We start from the raw sequence: 18,500 nt of genomic DNA on the forward strand, positions 1-18,500 counted from the left end.
GGGTATATCTTTCCTTTTCTCCTTTGCTTTTCACTTCTCTTCTTTCACAGCTATTTGTAAGGCCTCCTCAGACAGCCATTTTGCTTTTGCATTTCTTTTCCATGGGAATGGTCTTGATCTCTGTCTCCTGTACAATGTCATGAACCTCCATCCACAGTTCTTCCGGCACTCTGTCTATCACATCTGATCCCTTGAATCTATTTCTCACTTCCACTGTATAATTGTAAGGGATTTGATTTAGGTCATACCTGAATGGTCTGGTGGTTTTCCCTACTTTCTTCAATTTAAGTCTGAATTTGGCAATAAGGTGTTCATGATCTGAGCTACAGTCAGCTCCCAGTCTTGTTTTGCTCACTGTATACAGCTTCTCCATCTTTGGCTGCAAAGAATATAATCAATCTGATTTCTGTATTGACCATCTGGTGATGTCCATGTGTAGAGTCTTCTCTTGTGTCGTTGGAAGAGGGTGTTTGCTACGACGAATGTGTTCTCTTGGCAGAACTCTTATTAGCCTTTGCCTTGCTTCATTCAGTACACCAAGGCCAAATTTGCCTGTTACTCCAGGTGTTTCTTGACTTCCTACTTTTGCATTGCAGTCCCCTATAATGAAAAGGACATCTTTTTGGGGTGTTAGTTCTAAAAGGTCTTGTAGGTCTTCACAGAAGTGTTTGACTTCAGCTTCTTCAGCATTACTGGTCGGGGCATAGACTTGGATTACTGTGATATTGAATGGTTTGCCTTGGAAATGAACAGAGATCATTCTGTCGTTTTTGAGACTGCATCCAAGTAGTGCATTTCAGATTCTTGTTGACTATGATGGCTACGCTGCCGGGATCCAGCGTGAGGAACTCCGCCCATGGCAAAGGTCATGAGGAAGGAGGCTCGGCATACGCAAAGGCTGTATCGAGCCTCAGGAGACCCCCTATTCCCAAGCATCTACCCCAAAACCAGAGCCTGTCTACTTTACTGTTTTATGCTCTCACCTACACCTCTGATTTGATGGGGGACTGTCCCCCACCACCTCTCTCAGAGAAGGAGTTAACTTACAGCTCCAGTTAATAAAAATTCCTGGGTGTGACAAGAGTGTTTCAACTTCCAAACTCCTCTGAAGTTTCTCTAGCCTGCCTGAGCAGGTTCATCCGGCCACATGTGATTGTTCACCGCCTCCCAACCATGAGAGGCACAAGATGCTTTAAACTTTCTAAATATAGATTCTTTTGAGAAGTTAGAAAATTATTAGTATAATATAGTGGGTTGACTAAGAATTATATTGGTGAAGGGTTTTTCATTTGTTTAGCCAATATTTGCTGCTAAGTCTCCACATCCCCTGCCCTTATACACATTAATGAATACAACTAGCATATAGGAGAAATAAGTATTAACCTTTAAGATTAATCATGTTAAACCTTAGGCTAAGTAAATTCCTTTCTTAATTGTAATCCACTACACCCTCACCCTATAGGAATGCAACTTTATCTGGTACCTTCTGACGGTGGCACCTGGTTTAAGAAAATTCACCCCTGGAAAAAATAAGTTTTCCTGTTGACTGACTGTTATCAGAAAGAAAGGACCATAAAATGTCAGCAGGCCTCATGGCCAGAAGATGATGTAAAGACACCTAAGACCTTTTATATACATTTATATGAAGCACTTGATTTTGATAAAGGTCAGGTCTGCTGACCCCACGTGACTTTGTATTCTATCTCTATGCATAACAAAAAGTATATAAGCAAACCTGGAAAATAAAGAAAACAGATCAGTTCCTGGAAAGACTGATTCCCCCGTGTCGTTCTTTCTTTTTTCTGGCTGAATTCCCATTTGGAGCGTGGAGGCTCGCCATGTATACTTACTTGCCCTGGCTTCTAAGACCCAAGCGAGAGGGAGCCCAAGGCGGGGCACCCTCCGTTATTCAAGCGGGCGCCGGTGGCCTTCGTAGATGGTGCAAACTCCTTGTCTTGGAGTTTTATTGGTTTTCCACGTAAACCAAGTTATTCAGCCTCTTTTCTCCACTAATTTTCCTACTATTCTTTCCTAATCTCTCTTTATATCTGTAATTAAATAAGTTATTTCCTAGGATGCTGACTCCATCCCCTCTTCAAATTCCCTGGATCCACCGGGGCTGGACCCTGGCAAGTGGTGCCCAGAACAGGCTATTCGAAGGTAGGTTCCCTGAGCAATTAGGGTCATCAGCCCTATTGCCACCCCCTTGGAGCAAGTAGGGTCATAAGCCCTATTGCTCAGAACAACTAGGGTCATCAGCCCTGTTGTTCCCCCAGTGTAGAGTTTTTGGGATGGATAGGACACCACTTAGGGTGCTGAAGACCCCCCTGTAGGATAGACAGGGTGAGTACGAGTGGGAAGTGTTAAAGGTTTTAAGAGAAACCCAGTTTTCTAAAGGTTGAAAGAAACCTGCTTTCTTAGGGTTGAAAAGAAACCCCCCCTTGCCAAAGGTAAAACCTTTGACAAGGCAGACTTTTCTCTAAAACTTTCTGACATGGGTAACAGTGAGTCAAAGGAAAAACAGCTCTTTATAGGAGTAATTTTGCAGTTATTGAGTAAGAGAGGAATTAAAGTTAAGAAATCCAATATTCAGTCATTTTTTTCATTTGTACAAGAACAATGCCCTTGGTTTCCAGAAAAGGGCACTGTTAATTTAGATACTTGGGTGAACCTAGGAAAACAGCTAAAAACTTATTATACTTTCCATGGGCCTGTAAATGCTTTTGCTCTGTGGAATATGATTAGAAATGTTCTGGACCCCCATCATGAGGCTGTTAGATAGCCTACGGGAGAGGCTATAGCAGTGGATGGTGGTGGGTCTCCACCTTCTACACAGATCATATTTTCTGCCATTGATGAACAAAAGGAGGGAGACTATGCTCTACCTCCCGAGGAAGGAGAGGGCTTACAGGATGCTGCGGCCAGGCGCCCTGGCGAGCCCCCTTCCCCTCTACGCAAACCTTTAAAAATTTATCCACCATTTTCTTGATTTAAGGCAAGCACCGCCACCTCCGCTTGCACCTCCCCACTTTGCCTCCAAAGCCTCCCAGAACATTGCCTAAGGTTGAAAAAGATAGGGACAATTTTTTTAAACAAAGGAGCTTCTAAAACAGAGCCTGCTCCTTGCAGAAAACCCCCTCGGGGGGCCTCACCCAATCAAAAGAAAAAAGAGAGAGAGAGAGAGAGAGAGAGAGAGAAAATGAAAAAAAGAAAAAAGAAAGAAAAATAATCGTAACAAAAAGATTCTATAAATAAAAAATGTTTCTCTTATGGTCAAATGGGGCATTTTGGCCGGCAATGTCCTGCTAAACAGAAACAACAAGCCATGACAATTAACCCCAGGTAGCGCAGGACTAGACCTCAGTTCCAACACTGCAACAATATTAACCCCTGATGTGCTGATTACACAGATTCCAACTGGAGTGGCTGGCCCCCTGCCTGAGGACATTCTGGACTTGTGCTAGGGCGTAGCTCGATTTCTTTTCAAAGAATTTCAGCAGTGCTTGGTGTAGTAGATTCTGATTATACTGGGGAAATTAAAGTTTTAATCTCGCCACCTACTAAAACTGTGCAAATTAATAAAAGTCAAAGAATAGCACAGCTTTTGCTTTTACCTTATTATCAGATAGGAAACATCTTGACTTCTCAAGCTAGGGACCCCAGAAGATTTGGATCTAGTGACCTAGCTTTGGTGCGCAGAAAATTATCGCTTCTGGGCCTTTAAAAGATCTTTACTGGCCCAGCTCCTGGCACTATGCCATTTCTTCTAAGGGATTCTTGCCGACAGTAGTACATATAATGGTCATCTGAGTTAAATTCACCCATTCCAGTCCATTTTAGTTCGCTGATTCCTTAAATGTCGACGTTCACTCTTGCCATCTCCTGTTTGACCACTTCCAATTTGCCTTGATTCATGGACCTAACATTACAGGTTCCTATGCAATATTGCTCTTTACAGCATAGGACTTCACTTCCATCACCCCTAACATCCACAACTGGGTATTGTTTTGCTTTGGCTCCATCCCTTCATTCTTTCTTTCTTCAATTTGAGTCTGAATTTGGTAATAAGGAGTTCATGATCTGAGCCACAGTCAGCTCCTGGTCTTGTTTTTGTTGACTGTATAGAGCTTCTCCATCTAGGGAAAACTGCTAGACCATTCAGGTATGACCTAAATGAAATCCCTTATGGTTATACAGTGGAAGTGAGATATAGATGTAAGGGCCTAGATCTGATAGACAGAGTGCCTGATGAACTATGGAATGAAGTTCATGACATTGTACAGGAGACAGGGATCAAGACCATCTCCATGGAAAAGAAATGCAAAAAAGCAAAATGGCTGTCTGGGGAGGCCTTACAAATAGCTGTGAAAAGAAGAGAGGTGAAAAGCAAAGGAGAAAAGGAGAGATATAAGCATCTGAATGCAGAGTTCCAGAGAATAGCAAGAAGAGATAAGAAAGCCTTCTTCAGCGATCAATGAAAAGAAACAAACGAAAAGAAAAGAATGGGAAAGACTAGAGATCTCATCAAGAAAATTAGAGACACCAAGGGAACATTTCATGCAGAGATGGGCTCGATAAAGGACAGAAATGGTATGGACCTAACAGAAACAGAAGATACTAAGAAGAGGTGGCAAGAATACACAGAAGAACTGCACAAAACAGATCTTCACGACCCAGATAATCATGATGGTGTGATCACTCAACTAGAGCCAGACATCCTGGAATGTGAAGTTAAGTGGGCCTTGAAAAACATCGCTATGAACAAAGCTAGTGGAGGTGATGGAATTCCAGTGGAGCTATTTCAAATCCTGAAAGATGATGCTGTGAAAGTGCTGCACTCAATATGCTAGCAAATTTAAAAAACTCAGCAGTGGCCATAGGACTGACAAAGGTCAGTTTTCATTCCAATCCCAAAGAAAGACAATGCCAAAGAATGCTCAAACTACCGCACAATTGCACTCATCTCACATGCTAGTAAAGGAATGCTCAAAATTCTCCAAGCCAGGCTTCAGCAGTACGTGAACCATGAACTTCCTGATGTTCAAGCTGGTTTTAGAAAAGGCAGAGGAACCAGAGATCAAATGGCCAACATCCACTGGATCATGGAAAAAGCAAGAGAGTTCCAGAAAAACATCTATTTCTGCTTTCTTGACTATGCCAAAGCCTTTGACTGTGTGGATCACATAAACTGTGGAAAATTCTTCAAGAGATGGGAATACCAGACCACCTGAATTGCCTCTTGAGAAATCTGTATACAGGTCAGGAAGCAGCAGTTAGAACTGGACATGGAACAACAGACTGGTTCCAAATAGGAAAAGGAGTATGTCAAGGCTGTATATTGTCACCCAGCTTATTTAACTTATATGCAGAGTACATCATGAGAAATGCTGGACTGGAAGAAACACAAGCTGGAATCAAGACTGCTGGGAGAAATATCAATAACCTCAGATATGCAGATGACATTTAGGCAGAAAGTGAAGAGGAGCTAAAAAGCCTCTTGATGAAAGTGAAAGTGGAGAGTGAAAAAGTTGGCTTAAGGCTCAACATTCAGAAAACGAAGATTATGGCATCCGATCCCATCACTTCATGGGAAATAGATGGGGAAACAGTGGAAACAGTGTCAGACTTTATTTTGGGGGGCTCCAAAATCACTGCAGATTGTGATTGCAGCCATGAAATTAAAAGATGCTTACTCCTTGGAAGAAAAGTTATGACCAACCTAGATAGTATATTCAGAAGCAGAGACATTACTTTGCCGACTAAGGTCCGTCTAGTCAAGGCTATGGTTTTTCCAGTGGTCATGTATGGATGTGAGAGTTGTAGTGTGAAGAAGGCTGAGCGCTGAAGAATTGATGCTTTTGAACTGTGGTGTTGGAGAAGACTCTTGAGGGTCCCTTGGAGTGCAAGGAGATCAGCCCTGGGATTTCTTTGGAGAGAATGATGCTAAAGCTGAAGCTCCAGTACTTTGGCCACCTCATGCAAAGAGTTGACTCATTGGAAAAGACTCTGATGCTGGGAGGGATTGGGGACAGGAGGAGAAGGGGACGACAGAGGATGAGATGGCTGGATGGCATCACGGACTCGATGGACATGAGTCTGGGTGAACTCCGGGAGTTGGTGATGGACAGGGAGGCCTGGCATGCTGCGATTCATGGGGTCGTAAAGAGTTAGACATGACTGAGTGACTGAACTGAACTGAACTTCATTCCCTCTGGAGTTCTTCTCCACTGATATCCAGTAGCACACTGGGTACCTACCGACCTGGGAAGTTCATCTTTCAGTGTCCTATCTTTTTGCCTTTTCATACTGTTCATACTGGATTGGTTTGCCATTCCTTCTCCAGTGGACCACATTTTGTCAGAACTCTCCACCATGACCCATCCGTCTCAGGTGGCCCTACATGGCATGGTTCTTAGTTTCATTGAGTTAGACAAGGCTGTGGTCCATGTGATCAGATTGGTTAGTTTTCCACGACTGTGGTTTTCAGTCTGTCTGCCCTCTGATGGAGAAGGATAAGAAGCTTAAGGAAGCTTCCTGATGGGAAAGACTGACTGAGGGGGAAACTGGGTCTTGTTTGATGGGCGGGGCCATGCTCAGTAAATCTTTAATCCAATTTTCTGTTGAAGGGTGGGCTGTGTTACCTCCCTGATATTTACCTGGGGCCAAACTATGGTGGCTTCCCTGGTGGCTCAGAGGTTAAAGTGTCTGCAGGAGACCTGCGTTCAACCCCTGGGTCAGGAAGATCACCTGGAGAAGGAAATGGCAACCCACTCCAGTATTCTTGCCTGGAGAATCCCATGGATGAAGGAGCCTGGTGGGCTACACTCCACAGGGTTGCAAAGAGTCTTGGACACGACTGAGTGACTTCACTTTCACTTTCAAACTATGGTGGAGGTAATGAAGATAATGGTGATCTCCTTTAAAAGATCCCATGCATGTACTGCTACACCCACTGCTCCCACCCCTGCAGCAGGCCACCACCAACCCACGCCTCCACTGGAGACTCCTGGACACTGCTGGGCAAGTCTGGGTCAGTCTCTTGTGGGGTCAGTGCCTCTTTCCTGGGTCCTGGTGCACACCAGGTTCTGTTGTGCCCTCCAAGAGTCTATTTCACAGTCCTGTGTAAGTTCTGGCAGCTCTATGGTAGGGTTAATGCGCCCTCCTCCAAGAGGGCTTTTGCCATAGCCAAGTCTGCTGCACCCAGAGCCCCTGCCCCTGCGGCAGTCCACTGCTGACCCGTACCTCCACAGGAGACTCTCAAACACAGTTCTGTCTCAGTCTCTGTGGGGTCCCTGGGTCCTGGTGCACACAAGGTTTGTTTGAGCCCTCTGAGCCTCTCTGGCAGGAATGGGGTTTGATTCTAAACACGAATTCACCCCTCCTACCATTTTGTTGGAGCTTCTTCTTTGCCCTTGGGCGTGGGGTATCTCCTCACAGCCGCTCCAGCGCCTAGCATCTTGCTGGGATTTCTCTGACCTTGGACGTGGGGTATCTCCTCACAGCCACGAGACAAACATAAAATAAAATACTTTAATTCAAAAATGCTATTCAGAATCCTTCAGTCTTGTTGCTCATAAGAACCAGGGTGCACGGTGGGACTTAGAGTTGAAGGAAATTGCCTTTTGGCAGTCCTCGTTTCTTTTCCTCTTCTGCTGAAATCAGGGCCAGAGCCAAAGACAGCAATGCCACGTGTCCTGGGAGCACTGAGTAGCATCAATTCTATTAAAGTGAAAATTGGGACAGAACCCAGACTCAGGCAGGCAGGAGGCTTGCTGGAGGCTTACTGGGGCCTTGGCAGCCAAGAGCAGGCAGGAATGGGCATCATGAACCAGGATGTAAGCCAGGCCAGCTGCAAAATTGAAGGTCCTGAGTCCAGCCTGACAGGTACACACTCCTCAGTGTGTAATGGGGTGAACAAGGCCCACAAGATTCACTCCTTCTACCACCATCCCTCACCTAGACCCCTGCCTGGCCTCTCTGCTAGCCACCTGCTCATTTCAACCCCAGTTTCAACCTGGACACCTCCATCTACCTGTTCTTTTCTACAGTAAGGTACTCCTTTACCTCTAAGCTCACGACATTTCTTTTCGCTCGTCATTTAGTGATGCTTGAGCTGCTTTTCTAGAATCACAGCCATCATGGCCCCTGGAGCCTGTCTGTGGCACTCACTCCTGTAACTACCCCCATAAGCAACCAGAGCGTTCAGCCCAGCATTCAGCTAATGTTTTGCTCTTCGCTCTAGGCTGAGAGAGTCAGACTCAGTCTCAAGGCATAATCATCCAAGGGTGTAATGAGGTCAGGCACAGTTCCGATTTTATAGCTATGAAGAGTTGCAGCCTGGAAGGTTGAGTACAGGAGCAAGAGAGTCTTAGACAGGCTCGACTGCAGTGTTAGGTAAGAGGTCGCTTCAGAACTGGGGACAAGGAAGGGCATGGGCCCAGCATTTGTGGCCATGTCACTGGGCACCCAGGCCAGGAATGTGAACGAATCCCAGAGGTGAGGCTATCACACTGCCTACCAGGATTGGTTTTGGGACTGAGGTGGACAGGAGTTTGGGATCGAGGCTATTTTTAAGTCCAGCCTTAAAGAGTTAGGGAGGAAGAAGTCAGAAGAATAAAGATGGTCCAAAAAGCAAGTGATCCGGATTCCTCTTGCAGGAGACACAGACTTAAAAGATGACAATTTATAGTAGATTAAGACAGAAAATAATCTTTTATTTCCACTGAAAGAACTATGTTTGGAAGAACTTTTAGGAAGAAAAAAAAAAAGACAGAGTAGATAGCAGTCTGGAGTTTTCCAAACTAAACAAAAAATGGTTATTATAGTAGCTATAAACTTATTCACAAACCAAGAGCATTTATTTCTGGTGGGCATGCACCCTGAAGAAGGAAAAAGAATAAATATCCCTTTCAGAGCTCACAAGTTCAAGTTAAATGACAACTTTCTCCATAAAACAGATAGTTCAAAGGAAATAGTCAGCCCAGGAGAAGGCCTGCTGGTTATAAAGGAACATCTGAGCTCCCATACCAAGATCAAAAGGTATCCTCCCCAACGTATGTGTCAGTAACGTAATCCTCACACAGTAATCTAATTTGCCACTGCACGTCAATGCAATAATCATAGCAGCAAATACTTAAATATATGCTTCCAACTGGATCAATGCCCAGAAGTAAAATGCATCCAAGGAGCCAATATTCTGACATTTAATAAAAGTTTGAATTCTATTTCCAGTCTGCTGTGATTTAATTCTCTTGAGTTCAATATTTAATAAAACAACAGAAAATTATTACAAGTATTTGTGCCATTCAGAAACCACTGGAAAAGAACCTGGTTCTGGGGTCAGATAATAAGAGATTAAATCCCAATTTAGCCACATACTAGTTGTCTGACTAGCAAATGACTCACCCTGTCAGTCCCTCAGGTTTTCTTACCAGCGAAACTGAGAATCATCCTCAAATCTACTTACCATGGCTGTTGTGAGGGTTAAATGACTCAGCAGAAATTAACTAAGGTTTTTATTTTTCAAAGTGGAACCAGGCTATTTACTCCTCTTGTTTCATTTGTTTGCTTGTTTGTTTCAAATAGCTATACAAACATCTACACATTTTCCCAGTTTGTTTCAAATATTCTTCCAAATAAATTTTTTTAGAAAGAGAAGAACTGAATAGATTATAAACTTCAACATGCAGATTCTGAAGTTATGCGGACTGAGAAGATAACCAGGTGAAGCATCTGAACCTCAGATCACAGAGAAATCTGATTTAATGCAACCTTAAAAATGGGTGCAGCTTCTGAGTTTCAAATCTGAATTTCCAGAAAGCACTAAAAAAGGAAGAACCAGTGTTGCAGTACTATTTACAATAGCCAGAACATGGAAGCAACCTAGATGTCCATCAACAGAGGAATGGATAATGAAGGTGTGGCGCATAGACACAATGGAATACTACTCAGCCATAAAAAGAAACAAAGTTGGGTCATTTGCAGACACCTGGATGGACTTAGAGACTGTCATACAGAATGAAATAGGTCAGAAAGAGAAAAACAAATATCATACATTAATGTATAGATGTGGAGTCTAGAAAAATGGTATAAATGATCTTATTTGCAAAGCAGAAATAAAGACACAGATGTAAAGAACAAATGTATGGACACCAAGGGGGGAAAGAAAGGGGGATAAATTGGGAGATTGGGGTTAACATATACACACTATTGATAGTATGTATAAAATAGATAACTAATGAGAACCTACTGTATAGCACAGGAATTCTTGGCTGAGCTATTACTACTGTCCTAGCTTTACAAACTGAAAATGGAGAACAGAGAGGTGGTTAAGTAGGTTTTCCAAGATCATACAGCTAAGCAGCAGCTGACATAGACCTGAAAACCAGCTTTATCCAACTCCAAAGGACCTTGCTTTTAATCACTGCCTTGTATTAAACCCTCTTAAAGTCATAAAATAACAGAGACTAAGAGGATCTTGTGTATTTTACAGGTAAGGAAACTGAGACTAGTGTTGTGAGGTGCCTTGACAAATATCACCTGGTTCATCAAAGCAGAGCCTAGGACTTAAGACTCTTATCTGACAATCCAAAAAGCTTTCTCCTTACCTAACCACTTCCTTTTTAAACAAAAGCAGCCTTATTCTAGCTTTGGCAAACTCAGCCAATCTCTTTACTGAATGCTAGAAAAAAATGTCCCTTCCAGAAATGACTTACTCTTATTTCATAAGCTCAATCAATTCTTATGTAATCCAAAATATGCACCCTGAAATAAATTCTATGGGTTAGAAGTCTAAGCACTTTTTTTTTTTTTTTTTCCCTTTCCCTGCTTTTGAAATCGCCACTCAGAGCATGCTGCCTAACACAGACTCCCTTCCAGGGACTGGAACTGATAGAGAAAAAGGAGAAAAAAGTACAAACCTATTTTCACAATCAGATCTAACATTCAACAGATGATTGCCAAGTAACAGATGTGACTGACAACAGTCACCCAATGAGGTCTAGCATCTTAACCAAGATGCCCATTGTTTCTGATCCATTTGTTAAAGATGCCTATATTACACTGACCATGTGATGATTAAGGCATTGTTCGCCAAACCAGGCATCATGACTGATGTTTTTAAAAAAAGTGCATATATGCAAAATGCAAATCTGATTACCTCAATAATAACCCATTCTTTAGCTTAAAAGGAGATGCTATTTTGGAATTATCAGCATAAGCTCCCCTTGCCCCTCCCCCCCCCCCACCACCACTCAATGTGTCCTTTGCACGAAGCAAAATGTTGATAATAGTTGAATGTGGGGGAATGGGTAAAAGGGTCTATTAGTCTAATCTATTTGAGAATTTGAAAACTTTCACAATAAAGGTTCTTTTTTTTTCCCTTAAAAGTAATCCTTTCCTTGGGAAGAAGCTTCCTAGAGTCTTGTCTTAGTGATGACGCTCATCTAGGAAGCAAGGATTAGCAGAGGGCACTGGACTTAAACTCAGAAGTCCATGACCTCCAGCAGTCCAACAACCTCCTGGGCCACAGAGCCTTGAAGATTCAGCCTTCCCTAATTCGTGGTTTGTCTCATAGTCTCCCCTCCATTTGCTCCCATCATACTCCCTGAGAGTCCTTATCATACTGTATTTCCTTTGTCTTCTTCCCCGTTTCCCCAGGAATACAAGAACTCCGCTAGAGATGGTATCATAACCCAGTTAATGCTGAATCACCAGTACCTAGTACAACGTCTGCATGTATCCAATGCTCAGTAAATATCTGGTTGACCGAACAGCTCATTGGAATTTTTCAGTATCTTATGGAAAACCATGAATGAACTTTTTGACCAACTCAATACTTACTCAAAGAAGAAAGAAACTGAAATTGATTAAGTATACATTCATTAGGAGGGCCCATTTCTTACTGTTGTTTTCAAGATTGAGACCACTTAGCCCAGTGGTTGGTGTGTAGTAAGTATTCATTTACTGGCACCTGCTTTAATAACAATTATTATTACTACTATCATTATTATTACCCACCTATCATATGATATTTAATCATCACCTGAAAGAAAATGCTCTCAAAGTCTCCATTACTAAGTGGCAGAATTCTAACCTAAAACTATTTGTCCCCAAAGCTCATGATTTTAGCTCGGCATCATTCTGATTTCTTATATCACTGCCACTACTATTACTACTAAGTAATTTCAGTCGTGTCTGACTCTGTGCGACCCCATAGACGGCAGCCCACCAGGCTCCCCCGTCCCTGGGATTCTCCAGGCAAGAACACTGGAGTGGGTTGCCATTTCCTTCTCCAATGCATGAAAGTGAAAAGTGAAAGTGCAGTCGCTCAGTCAACTCTCACATAAAACAGTCTATGTGTGAGTCGCTTCGTTGTGTTCTACTCTTTGCAACCCCATGGATCACAGCCCACCAGGCTCCTCTGTCCATAGGATTCTCTAGGCAAGAATACTGAAGTGGATTGCCATGCCCACCTCCAGGGGATCTTCCTGAACCAGGGACCAAACCCTGGTCTCAGGCACCTCCTGCACTGGCAGGTGGGTTCTTTACCACTAGCACCACCTGGGAAGCCCAAATCAGTCTATAGATGGGCCTAAAAAGAGCTGAAAGATCTCAGTTGTGGATTGTTATCCCCCTCCATTGAATGTCAGATTCTAGAGGTAAGACACCTGGCACTTTCCACGGCTGAGAGGAAGAGACATCAAACTGTTCCAGGCCGCTTAAACTCAATTTAATCCCTGAGTGAACAGAAGGAAACAAACAGCAGTCACTACAGTTCATGTGGCTGAAATAAATGTATATTTCGCTTGAGTCAGCAGTGTCCCCCCTACCCTGAAAATGCATTAGTGTTAGTTCACTGTACATATACTTTTCTCCTTAGACTTGGTTTAATTGTGACTATCAAGTCACATGGGGATGGCTAGTCCCAACAGCACAGGTTTGAATTAAATGTTAAGAGAACACTGGGCTGAAACAATTTCCTTTTCCTTCATCCGCATTTGAATTTCCCTTTTCCTAAGGAGCTGTGGATAGCAGCTGTTAGGGAACACTAAGTGTGAGGGTGACTGGCTGGGCAAGGGCTGTAGTAAGGGCTAGTCAGTCTATGAGTTCTGCCTGTTTCACTAATTTGGTGATCTCAGACCAGTCATTGCTGCTCTTTATGCTTCTGTTTGCCCAGCCATAAATAAGAAAAATCATGCACGGTGAGAGTTGGGAGTTAACATTAACAAGTACCCTGAAAACCCACATAAGAGTTAATAAAAATTTCTTGCACACAGAAATCTCCATATTTTTACACCTTCCCATTAAGAAGGTGTCACAACAAATGTTGTACGATATCACTTATATGTGGAATATAAAAAAGATACAAATGAACTTTTTTATAAAACAGAAACAGACTCACAGACATAGAAAACAACCTTATGGTTACCTAAAGAGGAGGGGAGGGAAAGATTAGGAGTTTGGGATTAACAGATACACAGTGCTGTATATAAGAATATATAAACAAGGCCCTACTATATAGCACAGGGAACAATATTCAGTATCTTACAATACCCTATAATGGAAAAGAATCTGAGAAAGAACATATATATATGCATATATATATATATGTTCTTTTATATGTATTTATCTCTGAATCACTTTGCTGTACACCAGAAGTTAACACAATATTGTAAATCAACTATACTTCAATTAAAACAATTTTTTTAATTTTTAAAAAACTCTCAAGAAAATGCACAAATTTTCTAAGCTTCATTCTCATAAGCCTTTTCAGCCCACAGCTGAAGAGCCAGCATAAGAGAGCCACAGCCAGCCATTCTCAGGCAGAAAGTAGCCTCAGGGTCCCTTTGGCTTCCAGAAATCTGATATGACCTCCTTGCAATGTTTTCCTTGTGAACTCAGCCAGGTACCTAGAATTGGACTTCCAGGACCAGCCCCCAGAAACGTGTTGTCCAGACCATCAGAGAAAATCATAATTTCATCAAACAATTAAGGCTGAGCTCACATTTGTAGCTTTCTGGGGAACATAGAGTGAAATCCAAAATTACCTCCTTAGCAAGAAAAGTGACTAAAAGTGAAAGTCGCTCAGTAATGTCTGACTCTTTGCAACCCGAAGGACTATACAGTCCATGGAATTCTCTGAGCCAGAATATTGGAGTGGGTAGCCTTTCCCTTCTCCAGAAGATCTTCTGAACCCAGGTCTCCCTCATTGCAGGTGGATTCTTTACCAGCTGAGCCACAAGGGAAGCCCCTAGCAAGGAAGGGAAGTCCTTAAAAAAATAAAATGAATCAAAGATGTGGCAATAAAGTGTTAAAGGCAGGAATATCTCCGATACTGAAAGGTTTGTCAACACCTTCAAAGTTCAGTGGTTTCACCTCTTTCCAAGTTGGGGCTTTTTTTTTTTTTAAAGGACATGAAGAACCTTAAAGAGGTCCTGGGAAGTCAGATGTTTTGCTCTTCAACATCAAACTTTCCTGGAAGATAATAAGGAGCTCCCCCACTTCAAGCTACACAAATAAAATAATAAATAGGAAAATAGGAGATAGTAGAATTGATGAGGACCAAATGTTTGGAAAGCAAAAGAGCATTTCAGGAACCTGAAGGTGAGCTTCTAACAAGTTGTTGACCTGGTAGAAACATCTAGAAATTGTGACCATAATGGAACACTGAGACAGCTTCCTGAAGGAGTGCATAAGCCCTCATGAACAAAAGGGAGCAATGGGTCAAGACACCCAGAAGAGCCCTGAGAGTTAGGGAGGAGAATTTTGTCTTGCCCTTGTATGATGAGCAAGAGCTAAACATAGCTAGTTGTGCAGTGAGTTGACTAGTTGAATGAACACTAAATCAACTCTTCTGAGTACATGGAGTTGCCTTCAAATAACCCACTCATGCTTTTAAGCTTTAACTCAAGAATCCTAACCAGGTATTATTTACAACAACAAAAACTGAAACTGACAGATCCTAAATGCCAACTGATATCCACAGGGGCCGTGAAATCAGCCTGGACTGAAAATACCTGCACACTCTCTAGCATAAGGAGAAAACGTGTAAACACCACACAGAAGTGACCTTATCCAGGCTCCATGCTCCCTCTTTGGTCTCTAAAACCATTGCTATGACCCTTCACCTAGTATGCCTTTCCCCACCTTCATGGCCCACTCCTCACACTTGTCCCTACAAATTACACTCCTGTTCCCAGAGTTTGCAGTAATCTGGTTAAGGTCATTTATATTAAATTACAGATTTTTGATGACCCTAATGTTTCCAGAAGAATTTTCATTTTTACAATAAAAGACCCAATAACTTCAATTGATGGTCAGTGTAAAGGTTTTAGTTACATATAATGTTTTTTATCTGAGTGTTTTAGTAAGAAATACAAGTTATTGTAAACAAATCAAGCTACCACAAGCCAAGAGGGAAACTGGGTTTCATTTTTCTGTCTCCCTAAAAACCATTTTAACAGTTTCTTTATCTACATGGCAGAATAAAGCTGTCCTATGCTCTCGAGTCGGACACAACTGAAGCGACTTAGCAGCAGTAGCAGCAGCAGCATGCTCTCGAGATTCCACATTGCAGTTCTAGAGACCGACTGACTACCTCTAAATGCCATTTTTAATTTACAGGAGAAAATCTGACTGGCACAGCCCAGCTTCCTTTGTGGCCAGGGACATGGGTATGACACAGCCTAACCATGAATACTAAGGTCCTACCGAGGGGTAGGGAGTTGTATTGGTAGGTATTATACAGGCTAAATGGATATCCTAAAAGCTCTGCTATAAAGGTCCTTCCTGCAGAACCTTTGAATCTGTGTTTTCCAAACTTCTCTGAGGGTAGAATCATCAGACCCTAGACTGAAAAGTCTGAATCAGTAGACCTGGCAATGTCTATTTTTAGTAACTACATCAGGTGATCATTATCATGACGTAAGCTTGGGAAACTCTGTTGAATCAAACCAGAGGCTACTGCCTATACAGAAGGACATGTTTGACCTGTGTAGCCAAACTCTTCCATCCTGCATTCCTCAAAGTGTCTTGACCTATGATTGTCAATGAGCCTACTCTCTCCACAATCTGATCTCTTGGGAGTCTTCTTTTAAAAAAAAAATTATTTACTTATTTTGGCTGCACTGGGTCTTCATTGCCAGGGGCAGGATTTCTCTACCTGCAGAGAGCAGGGGCTACTGTCTAGTTGGTGGCACGTGGTCTTCTCATTGCAACGGCTCTTCCTGTTGCAGAGCACGGCCTCTAGGATGCACGGCTTCAGTAGTTGCGGCTCCTGGGGCTAAGCGGCTATGTGGCACGTGGGATCTCCCCAGACCAAAGATCAAACCCGTCCCCTGCATTGCAAGGCAGATTCTCAACCTCTGGACCAAGGAAGTCTTCTTGGGAGTCTTCTATCCTGAATCATTTCAAAGTCTCAGGAAGTAACTGTGAGGAGACTCAACATTACCCACACTTCAACTTTCATAGGAGATTTGGGCCCAAAGCATGGAAAAATAAAACAGCATGGAAAATCTTGGGGCCCAAAGATTTTAATTCTTTTTGGATTAAAAAGAAATAGTCAACTTTCCATCCAGTTTCCCTCCCCCTCCTTAGAGATCAGGATAGCATGAAAGACTTTCTCTCTTTAAGAACTCCAACTGCCTTGAAAGTAGGTGAGTTTCACATCTTTCACATTCCCACTTCCCCCCAGTTAACTGGGTATTCACCTTCAGTTAACTGGGTATTCTGGTCTCAAGCATTTTATCACATAGCTTAGAAGATTGATGTGCTTCATAAAGGACAGTGTAACAAATTAAGGGCTTAGCTTTACACATTGTTTTAAGACTCACATAATACTATCCTAATAATACAATGCTGGTTTATTTTCAGGCTGGGGTTATCAACTAAAGGATACTAAAGGATACCGTTATAAAGTAAGGAACAAGCAGATACTTAATAGCAACTGCCAAAATCTTTTTGTTGTGTAAAGCACTGTTGAGGTTTTCAAAAGATATGTCAGAAATACAAAAGGCCAGTGAACATATGAAAAAACTGCTCCACCTCAGCAAGAATACAAATTAAAAGAATGAGGTCATTTTTTACCTATCAAATTGGCAAAGATAAAAAAGAATAATCCCCAGTGCTGGTGAGGTTGTGAGAAGGTTGACTCCCTTGCTGAAAGGAGTATAAATTGGGATGGCTTTTCCAGAAGGTAATTGGAATATGTATTTATAAAGTCTTAAAAGTGGCTACATGTCTTAATCTAGCACTTTTTCTTTATAAGAATTTGTCCTAAAAAAAAAAACAAAAACTAAGACTGGGCACAAAGATTTATGACAAGAGTGTTCATTATAACACTGACTATATTGGCAAGTACCTGAAGAAAAGAACCCAGCAACAGAAAATAGTTGAGCAAACTAAGGCAGAGACATACAATGGATATATTGCACTGTCACAAAAAACTGAGGAGGTATGATAATATTTATAGATGGGGAAGTATTTAAAATGTTGGCAAAAAAATTCAGTTTAAAAAATAATTATAAGAGGTATGACCTCGTTTTGTTTTGTTTTGTTTTGTTTTTAATTGTAGTAGACTATTTGGGCACAGTTGCCTAGTCTGTAATTCATTATTGGGAATCACCCCCACAAACCTACCTGAACGGGGTGGCCTTCCTGGTCCTGTTTTTAGTAACAGCTTGACATTGGCTGATATGTGTGTGTGATCAGTAAACAGCTAGAATTCTCTGACTGGAGAATAAGAACCAACAGACACCATACCGTGCTCACATGATTGCTGAGGAATAAACTGAAGGATGCTGTCCAATTAGGGCTGGGATGGCCATTTTCACTCACTCACAAGCAGAAGAGTAGCAGAATGAGCCTGGTCTGCAGGAAGGAAAGGAGGAGAACAGAGAAACAGAACGTGAGCTTCAAAAGACTGTGATGTGTGGAAGGAGGAGTGTCCTCTCCCTAACTTTTAAACAAGCCTCCTTTCATTGAACTATCTTGAGTCACATAAAGAGTAAACTTCTGAATTTAACAGATACTATCCCTGAAAGATGGTATTTCAGACCAATTTTCTCCGTTTTTTCTTTTAAACTGTAACATGACATGAAAGGTCAAAAAGCCTGCACTCCACCCAGGATTATGCACTCAACTGTGTGATTTGGAGAAGTCATTCCACCAACTAGATTCTGCGAGACTTTCAAGCAGGAAAGCCCAGGTTTTTAGAAAGGACAAAGCACATTCATGGGGGTAGGACCCAGAGAACTCCGTGTCTGCCCATCTTGCAGGTGGCTCAAAACCCAAGTGAAAAAGACAATCATGCCCTGCCAGTGAGTGGCAGTCTAGATGTGAATCCTGGTTCTTCTTAGCACACCAGCAAGTGGATTCAGGCAAATTGCTTAATGATTTATAGCTCAATCTCCCTGTCTGTAAAATGGGATTAATTTTTTTAATTAATTAATTCATTTAAGTTGGAGATAATTACTTTACAATATTGCGGTGGTTTTTGCCAT

This window comes from Capricornis sumatraensis, chromosome 1 (assembly GCF_032405125.1).
Source record: "Capricornis sumatraensis isolate serow.1 chromosome 1, serow.2, whole genome shotgun sequence".
NCBI lineage: Eukaryota > Metazoa > Chordata > Mammalia > Artiodactyla > Bovidae > Capricornis > Capricornis sumatraensis.